We start from the raw sequence: 5,936 nt of genomic DNA, 5'->3' as shown, positions 1-5,936 counted from the left end.
TTGTCCACAGACCACTAAGGTTGAATAGAATTGTTTTGTGGATTTCTGATTGTCATATTTACACACAGATGTCCACAGACCAATATGGTTGGTTTAATATAATTGTTTTGTGGATTTCTGGTTGCCATATTTACACACAGATGTCCACAGACCACTCAGGTTGAATAGAATTGTTTTGTGGATTTCTGATTGCCATATTTACACACAGTTGTCCACAGACCAATATGGTTGGTTGAATAGAATTGTTTTGTGAATTTCTGATTGCCATATTTACACACAGGTGTCCACAGACCAATGTGGTTGAATATTGGTATGCGACTTGGATCTCCCTGTTTCGAATCCAGCTGTGGACAGCGCAATGTTGGATCCTTGGGAAAGGATTTCTAATCACACTTTTATCACCATACTCAGGTTTAAAATGGATACACGATTGTCTTCGCCGAAAAAACCCCCAAACAAATAAAAACGTCATATTTCGCCTCATTTGTTCAGTGGTACCGTTGGCCGAGGACAACTTGAAAAGCCCCTTGAACACACGATGTGGATATTGCTTTACATAAAAGCTATCATTATCTTATTATTAAAATAAAAAAAAAACAAAACTAAATTATGCCTTTTTTCGCCACGACATCATGAGATATCGTCGCCTAGGCATTCCACGAAGGAATATAGATAACTCATCAAACAAGATGTCTGCTGTCAACACGAATCACCCATGTTGTCCAAGTAAGCAAATTGGGGGTTAATAATCTGGCTCAAGGAAAAAAAAACGAAAGTGCCTGAAGCGGGGCTCGAACCCGGGTCCTTCCGGGTCACAGTACAATGCCTTAACCACTCGGCCACTTCGCCCCCTTATTATCTTATATTTATATAAAATTTGACGACGCATCATTGCTTACGCCTCCACATCTTTCTTATTCCCCCGGCGTGCTTGCCTAACGTTTATCCACTGATCTCCTCGTCTACTAAGAGGATTGTATTCTATAATTTACAAATCCATTCTGTCTTGCCTGTTCTTTCGCAGTTTTCTGAGACTTTATTTTTATTAACCAGTTCACTGCTGTACTTTGGACAGACAACGTATTTAAAAACTAGGCCAGAAAACTCGTCCTTCAAACATCGATCGATTTAAATAATCCTCGTCTTCGCAAAAACTTTTCAAACCTGGGACCTCGCTTCTTGGAAAAAAACCCTCTCAAACTGGGCCCTAGTAGGTTCCAGGATTGAAAGCTGTTGCAAAGAGGAGGGTCATTTAAATCGATCGATATTTGAAGGACGAGTTTTTTGGCCAAGTTTTATAAATACATTAGTTGTCTTTGCGGAGTTCGGCAGTCAGCTGGTTAATTTACTCTTCCTCCCACTGGTATGTTATTTCTGTGTTGTATTCTCCGACACACTCGACTGTTCGCTTTCAGTGTCTCAGGACAATTTCACTTAAATTGATTATAAGAAAACTACGACTGAAGCAACGAGGAACAAGATATATTATATTATGATATTAAATGCAAAGAAAATTCCGAAAAATCTGATAAGGCGTGTATGAAACAGTGGAGGACAAAACAGAACAAAAAAAAAAAAAAACACTAAAAAGTCGCCTCCAAAGACTGAGCCTGCCTCGACTGGGGATTTAACCTCACATCTGATAACTTGTCAAACGTGCTATAATTAACCAGAAGACAATGGAGAATAAATATTTCGCGGCTCGAACCCGCGACTTTATTGTTATATGTTTCATTGATTTAGACATTTCAAAGATCACTGTCTCCGTGGTTGAAGTAATACACAGAAGTGTGAAGTAATAGAATCGATAAAAAAAAACAACAACTCCCGAATTTCGGATATTTTTGTTAAAAATAAATTAATGTATCATTCCTATGCTGATGACACTCAGATCTATGTAAGCGATATCCCTAGTAATATCCCATCATTGATTACCCGTGTTGAAGACTGTATTAGAGATGTTAAATGCTGGATGGAAATTAACAAGTTAAAGCTGAATAATGAAAAGACAGAGGTGATGGTGTGTGGTAGAAAAAGTGTTTTGAAAGATGATTTTCTGAAGTTTACTCTAAATATAAATGGGTGCACAATTAACCTCTCAACGTGTGTGAAAAACCTCGGGGTAATGCTAGATCAACATATGACTATGCAGGCACAGTTTGATTCTCTATGTAGAAGTTTGACAATAGGATTAAAAAGAATTGCTTCAGTTAGACCTTTCCTAACAAGAGAAGTAACATGCAAACTAATAACATCTTTCATACTATCTAAAATAGATTACTGTAATTTGTTAATCTCGAATGTAAGCAACGATAAAATATCACGCCTTCAAAGTATCCAGAATGCGGCTGCTAAATTGATTTTAAGAAAGAAGATAACATCCTACTCGTTGCCACTTTTGTATGAGCTGCATTGGTTACCAGTTAAAGTGAGAATCGAATTCAAACTAGCAGTATTGTGCTATAAGTGCCTTAATGATCAAGCACCATTGTATATTACTGAATTTTTAGAAACGTATAAGCCAACGAGGAGTCTACGTTCTGCACTAGATTCTACAAAATTAATTGTTACAAATAAATATAAATATAAAAGATAGTCTGAGCCCGATTCTGTTCACAATATACTTAGAACACGCTCTGAAAGAAGTTCGAAAAGTCATTCCAAAACCAACGACTCATATTGAGAACGCAATCCCTAGAGAAATCGCCTATGCAGATGATGTCGATTTTATTGGATCAACACCAGCAAATATAGACATCATACAAAATACCCTCATGAAATATAACCTCCAAGTCAATGCCAATAAAACCGAATTTACAACAATATCGAGGAACAAAGAGGAATGGAAAAGAACAAAGAAAGTCGGCTCACTAATTGGAGACACCGAGGATGTACAAAGAAGAAAACAGCTATCAAACGCCGCACTCAGTAAACTCACCAATGTATGGATTAGAGGTGACAAAATAAAGAGAAAAACCAAACTGAAACTGTACCATGCTCTTGTAAAACCGGTACTTCTGTATAACTGCGGCACTTGGGCGTTGACAAAATCCGAAGAAGAACATCTGGATGCCTTCCATCGCACACAGCTAAGAAGGGTACTGGACATCAAATACCCCAAAAAGATCTCAAATGAATCACTCTATAAGATCACAAAAGAAAGACCAATCTCCCTTGACATTTTACAACAACGATGGCAACTTTTCGGTCACATACTACGCAGGGACAAAAACATACCAGCAAACCAAGCCATGTCGGGATACTTCCAAAAACACGGGAACCTTTTCAGAGGAAGACCGATCACAACACTCCCCGTGATCCTAAACAAAAACCTCACAACACTTGGACAAAGCATTAGTCTCATAACGGCAGGGGACCTTGAAAATCTGAGAACCCTAGCAGAGGACCGGCAATATTGGAGACACCTCACACAGGAAATACTGGAAACAGCCAAGGCGACCCGATCTTTCGGTCGAGACGCGAAAGGCATCTAAGTCAAGTAAGTCAAGTCAATTTTACGGCGGCAGATCGTTCAGTCACGTCGGACCTTCCATCTGGAACTCTCTTCCTAAAAGAATAAGAGAAGCGCAGTCCTTATCAATATTTAAATCAAAGTTAAAACACCATCTCTTTGTTAAAACACATCTTGATTAATGCATCTTTGTAATTTGACCTCAATATGAATGTTAATTTAGTTTATGTTATTATATCATTATTTTATATTATTTCCGTATTTGACATAGCATGTGGATGTATTATAACATATCTTGTATTAATGAATTTATGTTTAGTTATTACATTGTTGTATAAGGATAATATTATGTTGATGTAGTTTGTATAATGTTTCATTTGTATAATAATGTCACTGTATTATTGTTTCGCGCATTGAGCATCACCCAGTGATGAAAATGCGCGTTATAAATGTCATGTATTATTATTATTATTATTATTATTATTATTATTATTATTATTATTATTATTATTATTATTATTATTATTACAATTGTCGCTTCCGCCTGGTGAATAGAATATCACAACACATTCTTACACAATCCACAGCAAATTTCACTCCACCAGGTTTCCTGTACAACGAATTGAATTGCTTTGCTTCAATCAATTTCTCTAACAATATTTCAGATCGTTCTCCCAAGCGACATTCAATCTACACCCCCGCCTCCTTTATTCTTTTTATTTTATGGTATCCACTCAATCCCTTCCCCGAGTTACTCATTGAGCGCATCTGTCATTCAAATCTCTAAACTCAACTATGGCTGTATGGGGGTGAAAATTTAGGAAGATGGTCCTGTTGTAAGATATAAGATTGACATGGATGCGGTATTGTGTTAATCAATGGAAACGACATGTTTTATCATTTTGGCCAGAAATATATTTTACATCAAACATCCACCAATTAAGACGGTCCCTATCTAGACTAAATATCAAAATTTGAATTGAAATCAAAATTTAAAAAAAAATAAACGATCAAAAGAAACAACGACCCTCAACCCCCCCCCCTCCCCCCTTACCCTTACCAAAAATAATAACTACATCAAACAAACATAAAAAAAATAAAATCAAAAACAAACAAACAAATATGACAACCCCCGTCCCCCCCCCCCCAGAAAAAACAACAAAAATACACAAACAAAACAAAATAAAACCGAAGTAGAGCAAAACAAACGAAAAAGCGATTAAAAGCGAAATAGGAAACAAGAGACTTCAAAGATTAAGATTATGTTTCATTTGCTTTTCAGAACTTCCAAAAAAAATATTTACTATCTTCTCATAAAATCAAATTTCTGATCAATATATACCAATTGTAAAGGGTGGGCATGGGGCATACTGACCATCATTCAAGCATCTCCTAACTCCCTGTTCAACTGCATACGTCTTTTCCCACCGGCCCCACGCCCTCTACTTCTGTCTTTGCGTTGTTAGAGAGACATCCTACGCTACGCTAAGACCCAGACCCCCTAATTTCATTATGTACGAGATCCTCGCGCGTAGTAATCCAATTATGTAAATTAATTTCACAAACCACGCCTTTGTCCTTTCTGTATTCCTCCGCCAGGATCACGATTAAAGTAGAACCCTCAATGTCCCATGGTTATATCTATGATAGCAATAGTAAAAAGAAGTCGCATTAGTATCAATTAGGGTTTGACATTGGTATGGATTAAATTACGTATTTCAGAATCACACAAACACACACACACACACACACACACACACATATATATATATATATATATATATATATATATATATAGATATATATATATATATAATCTAGCAATGGAACGAATTATTATTTTAATATTTACCACAACAGTCCTGACGATGGATGAAAAGGACTGAAACATCGATGTAGACTGACTCCAACATTGTGGTAAATATTAAAATAATATATAAATATATAAGAAATTATGTGTATCATTCACCACATTAAATTATAAAATCTCGTTTAAAAGTCTCATATCCTTTTTTAAACATTAGATTCAAATTTTAGCATCTAAACCATCCCAAAATAGTATTGTTCAGAGGAGGTTAGTCACACAGATGATAGTTCAATTTCATTCCAGAGTGAGTCACAGGTCGGAAAATAAATTTAAATTTAAAACTTATCAAAATGATTAAATTATAGGTCTTCGCACTTTAGGAATTGACTAATTCAATAGAATACTTAAACCCACATTTCCTATGGGCACCTTTTGACCTCGGATCATTGTGGGACAAAATAAAGTAACAAACAAGTGGATAAGCGTTATATCTCGTATAAAAAGCTTGAGCATTTATATAGCGCAAAAATCCGCTTGACGTGCTGAAAGGTCTTTACAAGGGGTCCATTGACAACTGCAACGCTGACCGCCTCTATTGCGACGTCATAGAGTGAAAAAAGCTTATGTCTTCCGGGGACTCAACGATGCGCCGCTCAG

Source organism: Berghia stephanieae, chromosome 3 (assembly GCF_034508935.2).
Source record: "Berghia stephanieae isolate SIO BIC M18660-M18661 chromosome 3, UCSD_Bste_1.3, whole genome shotgun sequence".
Lineage (NCBI taxonomy): Eukaryota > Metazoa > Mollusca > Gastropoda > Nudibranchia > Aeolidiidae > Berghia > Berghia stephanieae.
The sequence above is the reverse complement of the archived record's forward strand: the minus strand, read 5'-3'. Positions refer to the sequence as shown.